This window comes from Ambystoma mexicanum, chromosome 2p (assembly GCF_040938575.1).
Source record: "Ambystoma mexicanum isolate Mex_15411 chromosome 2p, UKY_AmexF1_1, whole genome shotgun sequence".
In the NCBI taxonomy this organism is placed as follows: domain Eukaryota; kingdom Metazoa; phylum Chordata; class Amphibia; order Caudata; family Ambystomatidae; genus Ambystoma; species Ambystoma mexicanum.
Genome location: NC_090923.1, coordinates 254594410 through 254607039, shown reverse-complemented (window position 1 = coordinate 254607039; position 12630 = coordinate 254594410).

The window sequence follows — 12630 nt, the reverse complement described above, 5'->3', positions numbered from 1 at the left end:
CCGCCACATTTAAGGGTCTGCCGAATCACAGGCTTGGCGGATTTAACCCCAGCTCTGAGCTGGGGGCAAATCCGCCGTGATTTTTTCAGATTTCTGGCGATATTACAGCCGGCGGTAAAACGGATAAAACCACTGGCGGTAATACCAGTAATACCGCCAGCGGTAATAGCGCCAAACATTCCACATTAGGCCCAAGGGGGAATGGTAAATTCCAGGATGGGCCCAATGGGGAATGGGGACTTACCATTCCGCCAAACCTGTGATCCGGCGCTAATAGCACCAGAGGGTTTGGTGGTAGGGCCCAACTCGTGATGATGCCCCTAGATTGCAAACATCATTGACCAAATGTGTGTGTGAGTGTGTGACTAGAACATCAGGGCAAAAAGTTTGATTTCAGGCAATGCAATCAAAACTGCTTATAAAGGAATTCAGTTTTGCTGGACTTATATGTTATGCTATTATGAGTCATCCAGCTACTAGCAACGGACAGACGTCTAAAGAAAGAATATTCAGATGATGCCAGCAACCCATCCAAATGCCATAGGATTTGGGTTTTATCGACATATGCATAAAATGCAGACCAACATTATGGAGATATTTTGTTAAGGATTGAAAGCTGGATTTGAGTAACACTGGGGAGATTGTAACTGCTTGAGGAACCCTTTCGGGATTCTTCAGAGAGGAATCCACAGCCACTTATTGTGTTATCCAGGGCGGAACTGGACCAGGAAGTGAAGCATAACAGTCAGCCAAGGTAAATGGTGTGGTCAATGATGAACAAGGCAGCAGCAACATCTAATAATACCAATATACCACCAAAAACACCACCATACATTCTCTTGTTGTCAACCACCATGCCTACATCATTATCACAGACACATGTGTTAAATATAAAACACCTCCATTACACGTTCCCAACATGCTATTTGATTGTATGCGAAGCAGCTACAAACAATTGTGCCATGCATACCCACAATTTCCCATAGTAGATTTATTTACATAATGGGGGAGATGTGATACTGTATTGAATTGTAATATTGATTGTGAGAATATTTCATTGATAAACAACAATTTATTTACAAACTGAGCCAGAGAAATGGATTTACAATTTGCAGATGATTGCAAATAACATCATGGTGAGTGACCATAAATACATGTTTGCAGAGTATCATGATTTATTTATTTATTTTTATTATGTTTATTGAGCATGTACCCAGCATTATAAAGCAAGAAAAAGCTTTATCAGTCACCGGGGGAAGTACAGGGTGAGAGATGCAAGTTACAATGGATCATTACCACGGAGTAGGGAAATAAGAAGGGGTATGAGGAGCAGATCACCCTTTCTCAGGTTAAATGGAGAGTGTATGGTGTGTGGACTTAGGTTTTAGGGAGAAGTCATTACTTGAAGAAGAGGAACTTGAGCTCCATCTTGAAATGTAGCAGCAAGGGGAACCATCTGGTGTTTCATGAAGTCTGAAGGCAGAAACAAATACAGTCAGTTTTCTGGTGCTTTCCTTCCCAACCCAACAGAGCTCAAGACTCCATATGTCCATGCTTCTTGCTTCTGATTTTATGGGTGAATATTGTTTGTGTGAGGGTTTGTGTTGGTGATGGTTGGGTTTGCACAAAGTGTCCATGTGTTTGGCAGAAGGGGGTTGCATCAACGTTATTGATAGTGAAAATGCTGGCTTATAGTATTTTTACAAGGTAATCCAAATTGCTGTATTGAGAATGTTTAAATTACTTGTGTTTACAGCTTCCTTAACCTGATTTACAGTCACCATACTGGTATAGACAGTGGCCACAACTTCATGAAGGGGTGCTGCATTGACCATACAAGGCTAGATTGTTTTCACAGCTTCATAAACGTTGTTTGCAGTGACCATAAGGGCATACAATGTGTCCATAAAATGAAAGCTATTTCCACTTAGAATGCTACCATTAATTCTAGAGTATGCATCATGAAAGTATTTACAGTGGCAGGGCAGGGATATATTTTAGGTTCAGCTGCATAAAAACAACTGACAATTGCAAGTATGGCATATGTTGTGAAATCGAGCATTTTGCAACTGTTGTCAAACGCTCTTGTGTACTGTTGGTGGGTGGCATTGCATCTATTAGAATATTTCATGCTTTACCATAGAGAACCAATTGTAAAATGTATGGCTTTTTAACACATTTTTCTGTAAAGAATATGCCTTATTCGGCATGTAGCCTTACTGTGTAAACTAACCACATTCTGCACTCAGCCTGTACGTGTAGGTTAGACACTTTATGCATCTGGTATAATAATATAGCTAAGCTTTATACTCCCTGCTGCACCCTGAGACGGGCACTATGTAAAATCTGTAGGATTCAGGGTTTGGTCCCTCGAAATGGATTACTGGGGTGGGAAATGTATTGAACTTCGATGAACCATTGGGGCCAGGAAAGGTATAACAACTAGATGGATGGTCTAGAGAAGGGAAGCGTTTTGCACCCAGATGGATTACTGGGTGAGGGGGGAATGCATCATATTTGGATGGGCAGTTGGGGATGGAAATAACACCAGACATGGATGGAGTGTTAGAGGGAAGTGTGTCAAACTTGGATGGACAGTTGTGATGGGGAGATGTGTCACACTTGGATGTACCGCTGGGGCTGAGAGATGTGTCACACTTGGATGGATTGTCTAGTTTGGAAACTGTGCCGCACATGGATATAATGTTAGAGACAGAATGTGTCTCACATGGATGGATTTCTGAGGGTGGGAAAGCCATTGCACTTGTATGAACTGATGGGGGCGGGAAATGTATAGCATTTGGAGGGATTGTTGGGTGTAAGAAATATATTGCCACTAACCAACCGTACTAAAAACTCATTTTATTGCATATGCACCCTCAAACTCTGAACTAAACACAACCACTCCTCTTCTGCACCAAAAGCCACATGCACTTCACAACACCAGTCATGAAATCAAACCACACATAATCATACCGCAACACCACATGACGGCTACCAACTGAAAACGTACCAACGCTCAGTGACCAGTTCCTCCAAACTGAAGCTGCCAACAGCACATCATACCTCGCTTGCTCTTCTCCCTCTCATTCCCACTAGCAAAACCTGCAATGCTCCTTCCATTCCAGACCCACAAGAGCACCAAGAGACCATGCAAGTGGACACAGTACACGGTACAAAACTCTCTAACATTAACATTAAAATGAACCATTTCAACATATTATTTCAAACATTCTTTCAGGAGAAAACGCCAGATTCCCTCTACATTACATAGGGCACTCTTCTGTTACTTACTCGCTTGCACTAATCTGTGGAAAATATTATGCCCTGCAATTAACCTGCTGCCAATGACCTTGAATCATTTACAATGCCATTGCCCTCTTTGGGTCCCCACACGCCCTTGGCATCAAAGGCTGCCTCCACTTGCGATGTGCACATCGTAATGTTATTAACCATACACAGTGGCATTAGGAACATTTGGGTGCCACCCTGTTCGTTCTATGTTAGGTTTACGATATGATTCAAAAGCTTCCATTTATCACTCTGTTATTTTTTAAATAACCTTATTTCACCGTTTTTTTTTCAGTACCTGTTCATTTCCAAATACGAATTTGTTTTATAAACATAGCAATGTTAGTAATTTTAGTACTGCTAACACCATCCTCCATGATGCCATGATTGTTAATTATCACCACCACCCAAATACTCCCAATCTACAAGGCCACAGATTTTCTGTTATATTCATGCTCCCTAAAATCATATGCTGCCAGAATTGGGAAAGTTTCTAAGAACGTGATGATACTGATTGGAACAGATTTCCGCCTCTTTTGCAGTCCTCTGTTCCTCGGGGGGTGCCAAAAATCGTCCTTATAATCTTCATCCATGTACAGCCCATATAATTTCTAGACAATTGTAGATGTGGTCATAACCTGCACTCTATAAGCATCTCCAGAAACTAGGTCCAGATGACAAAATATATATTTTTACGCCAAGGAACGGTTTTTTCTTTTGTTCATGACTTTCCTTGACTCTGGCATGGATGTGGTGATAGCTGGTGAGAATGCTTGGACCATTGGTATATTCCTTGGGGATTAGCTATGCTTCCCAATCAACACCTGCAATTAATGCGGTGTCAGTTTCCTACTTTTTAAGGCAGATGCCTAAATCTTTTAGTTTTACATTTCCCTTTCACATAATTCATTTCTATGTCCAGGAACTACACACGTGGTTGAGCTGCATGACTAGCTAGCTACTAATGATAACACATTTTCTCAAATGGTATTGCTGAGAAAATTCAGGGCTTCTTGGTGGTGTCCTGATGTTGCAGAGCCAACAGCAGGAGTTAATCTGTATACTGAAAGTGTCCATTCCACACGTTTTGCCAACAATTTCAGTAAACATCTGAACATTTTAAAACGGACACAGTTGACTGTTCACCCCATAGGTATATATTTTCTAGAAAGAAAAAACATACCCTTAAAAAGAATCAATGCAGACAGAAAACGTATGTGTTGATCATTAGCAAGCAGAATGCATATTGTATATCCTGTCTTGCCATAAAGCCGCTGGTGCTCATCACTCGCAATTACTGGATTGATAAATAAAAACAATGAGCACCTTCTGAGATAAACAGTCACCATTACAGAAGCACGTTTTGGTGCCCAAAGGATAGTGATCAAGAAAAACGTCCGATGCTCTGTCTTGGGTAAGATGTGCAGTGGTTTGCATACCATATTTTCCATCAGGACTGTTGAAGGTGGGGAAGTGTGGCACAGGACAAGCCATCTTGCAATTTTTGAGGTACTGTCTGGATTACTTAAACAGGGTGCCTGCTACCTTTGAAATTGTCTCCCCTGCAGGTTCTTTTGGATTTTTGTAGAATGCTTCGTGGATTACATTTCTAACACATGTTTTGCCTGCCGTTAAGATATTTGGATCCGCAACTCAAGAATGCATCTCGTTTGAATGGTGTAGGGGACTTGCTCCTGCCCACATCTTTGCCTTTCCGAGGTATTCAATCTTTTTTTTCTCCAACCCCTTTGTTTTTGAGTGACATGAGTAATATGTGTGGGAGTGGTGCCTTCAGCAGGAGTATGGATGGTTCAACTTAAAACATGGTTCCCTGACATAGAACATTCAAATGTATATATATATATATGTAAAAATACACATGTGTGAAGGAAAGTTGTAACACTTCAAAAAAAAAACAACCACAACATGTAGAAAATAAACCCTGCACACACGACCAAACCGTTTGCTACAAAAAACGTATTTTATTGCATTTCAAAAAGACTTGTGCAAGCAACACCGCTTAATGGCTTACAAGGGGCAGACATAATGACCATGCCTCCCTTGCTGACAATCAGGTAAAAAAGAACACTCACCCCACCAGGGTGGAAACCGCCACGCGTTCCGCTTGATTAACAAGCTTCCTCAGGCTATTTACTTCCCAAATACGTGAAAACACATTACTTTTATAAACAGGAAACGGGTCAGCATCGGTATTAAGCTCCTCCCATTTGCTTTTAAGTTACCGATCATGTGATTGCAAAAGGCTGTGGTGGTAAACTCACAAATTTGCGCCATCTTTGAAAGAATTCAAAGTGACTAAATTTCGATAGGCGCTAATCCCATATCAGCTAATGCTATAATGGAAAATGAATGGAAAGCGCGGGAGAAGACGCATACCAGATGCTACACCCTATTTCCTGACAAAACATTAAAAACTATAATGATGTGGTGCTGAGCGCCAGTGCGCTAAAATATCATTAAATGGTTTGGTTTCATCTTACATGATGAAAACCACAAACCATTACACTCCATGGTGCGGAGTGTCCTCTACCGAAGCCAGAGAAAAGTGCAGCGCATTCCTCTGTTCCCTCAAATTATGTAACATGACCTTCCTATACACGTAGCATGTGCTAAAAAAGAACTGCACGCTAGTGGTACACAAGCAGCACAAACTGTAATAGTATTCAAAGAACTCAACTAATTTGACCTCACATGTGCAAAATAAATGCCTAAGTAAACAGCAAACCGGAAAGTGCATGGTGCATATCTAGCAGCAATGATTCCCCCCTTAAAGGACGAATACTCTTAATAAAGAGCCAATACATCATGATAGAGTCACGACATGTCACATAAGCATGTTTAGTGGCCCAGGTCCACAATAAAAAAAAATATATATATAAACAATATATATATATAAGATTGAAAAGTGCATAGTGCATATTCAACAGCAATTACTCTGAGAACCGATCTTGCTTAGTAAAGTGCCAGTGCATCTTCATAGATTCAAACATATCACATGAGTGTACATAATAGCATCCATTAGTTCAAGAGCAAGCAGATGCAACAGTGTATCTACAAATGTCATAATATGTAGTTGTTATAAAAACAGAAACATCTCCGGGTCAATGTTTAGTCCTAGGGGCCTCAGTGTGTCAAATTTACAGATTAATGTGGCTTCTAACTGCCGCAGTTTTAGCTCTCGATTCCCCAGTCTTTTGTGTACTGGGATATGGGCAAGCCCCACAAATGTCATAGCATTGACATCACCTTTATGTTTTTCAATAAAGTGCCCCGTAAGGGGATTAGTGAGGTCCCTGTTTTTGATAGCTCTACAGTGTTGAAGTATACGCAGTTTAAGGGCTCCTATAGTTGATCCAATGTAGTGTAACCCGCATTCACATGTGATTGCATAAACCACAAATTTTGTAGTACAGGTAATTTTGTGTTTGTGTCTCCATTTCAGACCATTACAGCTTATAAATTTTTTTTTGCGACAAAATTGCACATTTTACAGTTAGCACATTTGCGGAACCCGCCAACCTCTTGTGTCATGAAATGACTTTCACTCATGTTAGTGTCTGTGATGACCATGCTAGGGGATAGAATGTTTTTGAGAGTGGGGGCTTTGCGATAAGCAACACTCGGGCCAGTACCTAATACTTTAGTAAGGTCTGGATCTGATAGAAGTACCTTCCAGTGTTTTCTCATTATCTGTTTGATATTATTAGCCTGATGGTTAAAATTGGTGATGAATCTAATATCATCATTCTTCTTGATTACTTGCTTTTTAAACAGATCCATTCTGTTGGTCTGTTTAGCTTTATCAAAGCAATCAGCTACAACCTTCCTTTTTTAACCCCGATTAACAAATCTTTGACCTATATGTAGGGCTTCTTCATTGTAGTTTAATTCTGTACTACAAGCTCTCTTCGCTCTCAAGAATTCTCCATAGGGAATCGAGTTCTTGAGGGTAGTAGGATGATGGCTCCGGGCATGGAGCGTGGAGTTAGAGCTAGTTTCTTTGCAAAATAGTTTAGTGGTCAGTGTGTTGTTGATCACAGTAAATCTAACATCTAGGAAGACTAATTCCTTTTTGTTAACAACAGAAGTAAGTTCAAGATTCAAATTGTTCTTATTAAGTATACTAACATAGGTGAGTAGTAGATCTTCAGTCCCATCCCATATCAAGAAGAGATTGTCTATAAAGCGGTACCAAACCACTATATGTTCAGTGAATCTTTCTTTTTCTTCAGCCCATGCTATCTGTGACTCCCACCACCCCATATATAGGTTGGCGTAGGTCGGTGCCATACATGAACCCATGGCCGTGCCTTGAGTTTGCTTATATATGGAGGCCTCGTGCAGAAAATAATTATGTTCTAAACAGAACCGCAGCATGTTCAAAAGCATATCATTATGTTGTTTATAACTGATGGATCTCGTGTCTAGGTAAAATTTACATGCCTGAATACCTGCCTCATGCTTGATAGACGTATACAATGAAACCACATCCAGGGATACCAGCAAATACCCTGGTTCCCAATTGATGTCATGTAGTTTCATAAGCAGGTCTGAGGTGTCTTGTATATGTGTACTAAGGCTGATCACAAATGGCTGCAAGAAATGGTCTAAAAATTTCGAGGTGTTTTCGAGAAGGCTACCCACTGAGGATACTATGGGACGTCCTGGGGGGTCTACAAGACTCTTATGAATTTTGGGATTAAAATACATTAATGGGGTAACTGGAAACAGGTTTTTAAGATACCAGTATTCCTCATCACTGATCAGTTCATCGTCACACCATTTACGTAACATAGAAAAGTATATGGTCTGTGTTTCCATTAATACTCGGTTATCTACCACCACAGAGTTCTCAGTCATATTGAGCTGCCTATTGGCTTCTCTCTTATAGTTAACACTGTCCATGACAACTATTCCACCCCCCTTATCGGAGGGGCGTATGACTATGGAATGATCATTTTTCAAGTTCTCCAGCGCTTCATATTGCATGAATTTCAAATTTCTGGAGGCTGGCAGTATATTACCGGACAGTTTTTTCAAGTCTTGCATGACAAGATTCTCAAACGTGTCTATCGGTCCACATGCAATATTAGGGCAGAAGATCGATCTAGGTTTGAGATGGCTGGGACAGGCCATGTCCGTAGTTATCCCAAATTGCTCTTCCAATATAGAATTGCCGTAAATTTGTGTCATCTCTATTTCCAGTACCATTGGCTGTTCCAAGTCGGCTAGACAGATTAAACTGGCCATATCTTTACCTGTTAAGGGAGATACTTCTTCTCTCGGCATCTCCTTATATCTAGGTCCCTCATTGACCCTGGTTGCATAAAATTTAGTCAGTTTAAGTTTTCTGAGGAATTTATAGAGGTCCACCCTAGTGGCCGTATAGTCATAGCTGTATGTGGGGCTGAAGGAGAGGCCTAGAGATAGTACTGCTGTCTCATCCTTGGATAGAGTTCTGTTCGAGATGTTGAAGATCTTTATTTGTAGGCTTTCTGGCTTCTCGGCCTCCCCCTCGGTTTGTTTCCAGAGCGTGTGATCACGCTGTTGGGGTTGTTTGTGTTGGCATCCCCTCCTTGTCTTGTTTTTCCTGCTTTGCCCATAGTACCTCTTCCTTGTCCGGACGGCTGGCCTCTCCCTCTCTTTTCCATTCTGCTGTCTAGGTGCAGTAATTTGAATTCTTCTAAAAAGTTGAGCCTTTTTGATGAAGACCCCTCTGTTTCTAAATTTCCACATCGGAACTACTAGGTTCTTCTGGTGCGATAGCTGGAGGATGGTTATTTGTAGCAATTTGTTCTAGTCTATTTTTGATGGGGGCATCAAAGCGTTTGGCGAACGTGTATATTCTACCTTGTTCATAGTCCAAACGGTCACGTTTAAATTTATGTTGCTTTCTCATCCGGATTTCCCCCTCATGCCTTTCCAAATTTTCTTCAACTCTAGACATACGTTTTTTACATTGAATTCCATCTTCTGATGAGAAGAGATGCTCTTCCATTTCTTCTATGTCTTTCAGGAGCTTGATTTGGCATATTTTATAAGGCTTTCAATCATTTTAAAGGAACACTGATTAGTGTGTTGCGTCCATTCCTCTATCAGCTTAGGATCAATGTCCTCAAAAGTGGGGATCGTGAGGATTCTCCGCCCTCTCGGGATGCGCTGGACCTCCAAATAAGTTTGAAGTGTCATTGCCTCCCACCATTTGGAAATTTCTTTTTTCTCTATTTTTTCAAGTTTGTCCATTTTTTGCTGTACCGTAAGGCTTGCCGGCAGGCTACTATCTTCAATTGCCACAGTGGCTGCTTGATCATGTTTGAACAGGATTTGCGCTGCTGCTCTTCTCTTGGCTTCAACCTGATCTGCCATTGTGCCTCTTCTACAAATTGTAGGGCTGGCACAATCATAGGGGTTGATTACAGAGGCAAGCGGTTATAAAACAGGGCTGGGTAGGATGGGATGTATATAATCCTCCCAAAAACACTCTTACTCCACCCCACAAGGCGGCTGAGGTGCGCCCAATTGGTCTCCCCAATTCGAGTATATATTATATGAGAAAATCTCCCAATGCTTCTGGAACTTCTATTCCAAGAATGGGGGCTACACCACAACCAATGATAAAAGCTGCACTGCAGCTGGATAATAGATGTAATATCCAAAGTTGTGGGAGGCGGCAGCTAATGGCTATACAAAAAACAACTGATATGCCAAAAATAGTGCTCAGCCTTCACGTAGCTGGTGCTAGGGACAGAAATCTTGGCCGGATTTCTAAATAGGTAAAAATACACATGTGTGAAGGAAAGTTGTAACACTTCAAAAAAAAACCAACCACAACATGTAGAAAATAAACCCTGCACACACGACCAAACCGCTTGCTACAAAAAACGTATTTTATTGCATTTCAAAAAGACTCGTGCAACCAACACCGCCTAATGGCTTATATATATATATTCTGTGCTCAACTTCTATCTGCCACATAAAAGGAGTTGCTGCCTTGCTTTCTGCAACCCAAATGGGCTTGCTGAATTAATTACCATTGTTCTTTACCTTTGTCGAGCAGGTAGATAAGTGGGGGCAGCATGAGCAGGTTTGTTAGGGCACCAGGATATAAAAGAGGCTAATGCAGGCATAGTTCTCATCTTGTAAAGCACCAAAGTACTCTACAGTGCCTTGTGGCATTTACACGATGCCTTGCGGCAGCTCCTCCCTTCACTTCCTACAAGGCTAAAGATCCTCTTTACAGATCACTGCAAGGGAAACACGAATGGTCATGTATCATAGGAGGGACCTGCATTGGCTCCCAGTGGGGGAAAACATACACTTCAGAGTTCACACCCTGGTGCATCATTGCCTCCTCGGAACGGCCCCTCTTACTTAAAATCATTGATCTCCCAATACACCCGAACCAGAGCAGCGCGCTCCCCCAGCTTGGCGCAGGTGAATTGTCCTGGACACAAATGCTCAAACAAACTAGGTAGAGCGTTTCCAGTAAGCGCTGCCAAGTTTTGGAATACCCTGCCACTAGCGCTTAGGCTGAAAGAGAATACAAGGGCCTTCCGCAGAGCTTTAACAATGTTCTTGTTTAAGTAACTGATTGCTTAACCTCAACCGGTCGCCTAGGATCTTGATTGTTCCGTCTCATATGTTTGTGTGATCTTGTGATTGTTGCGCCCCGATGCCTGCAGGTTTTTGGTGCATTATAAATAAACAAATAAAATACAATAAAAAATAAATAGCTGGCCCTTCCTTATGATTTATTTTGGTACTGCTTTCCCTTTAAGGTTAGATTGTCATTCACTTTATCCAATATACCCATCCCAGCACTTCCTTTCATTCGGCTCTGCTTTGTCTCAGGGTAGCGGGACATTGATAAGCAAGTATGCCCGAGAATGCAGCAATCACTGCATCGTCAGCGAAGGTTCAGGGCTGCTACCAGCCATGCACGCACCTCTCATATGGGGGTAATTGCTATTTGCACCCCAAAGTCCCATCTAGGGTGCATTTTTTTATTTATTTTTTCATTTTGTACTAGAGATGGGCTCAGTGTATATTGTGCTAAGCTCAATCTCTAGTAACAAAAACACAAGACGGCCCCTGCCAGGTAAATATAAAAGGGGCTGAGTTCCTTTTCTATTTTTATGGTGGTGGGCAGAGACAGGAAGTAGTGGCGGAGATGGAGCCAGGGGCCACCCTAGCTAAGTGGAGTGGGAAATGGGTGGGGGATGATGTGGGAGTGGGGTGCGGTAAAGGGGGCTTGGTGAGGTGGCAGGGTTAGTGTGCAAGTTGCAGAGGCACCGTAAAAAAGTGGCAGCACCTGGGGAAGGGCCTTAGGTGTCTGAACAAATGAGGGTGCTGCCCTGTCAGTTCCTGCTTGCATTTCCAGCCACCTGGTTGGCTGAGAACCGCCCGTGGGTACACATGTGGGAATTACCATCACAGTAATGCATTGCTATAGCAATTGGTGAATCATGAACGTGTCCTCAAATCTGGAATACTTTGTTTGATGATGCCATACAGTGATCCAGTTATTCCGGTGTTCATAGTTAAGGCATGCTCCTGAACTGTCACATAATCTCATTTAATGCTGATGCATTGTTGTAGGGTGGTAATCTCCAACCAAATCACAGGTTTACCATGTTAGGTAAATGACAGGTGTCTGCTTGATAGATCCCATGTAACATGCCATCTTTTTCCAAGTGGGCTACTACACGATAGGGCAGGTGGAAGGTTAGTCCCAGAATTATCTGTATGTATCCAGACTGGAGACTTTGTCGCTCCTGCTACACTAGCTCGCGTAAAGGAGGGTTGTAGCTACCAATTAAGCAACTACTTCAAGCTTTCACCTGAGTGTAAACCCAAGCATCATACTTCTCATTAATCTGAAATTTGAGCCACCAAAACATTGTAGCCCATTTGTTTTGCAATTTAGCAAGCAGGCACGAGTAGATTCAGGCCACAATGATGCCAATATTTCACAAAATATCGTGATTTACAAAAACTGCTTTGGTACAAATCAAGAATATTGTGGTTCTTTGACATTCTGTGGCTCATGTTCTATAAACACGTAATTTGATGGCAGTGGCCTGTTAGTTTGCACTGTAATGTAAGTGGATCCCCGCCACCACTATTTTGTCAAGGTGCAAGTGTAAAGGGCAAGAGGCGGCATACAAGCATATGCACCTCCATTTGGCCTTCTCATTTGCACACCACAGTGCATGCCAAGCAAAGTTTACTTTTCATTGTGAGCACAACTTGCCATACTCAGAGCAAGCCGTGTTCACAATTGAAATTAAACCCTCCCCGAGATACAAACATGTCATG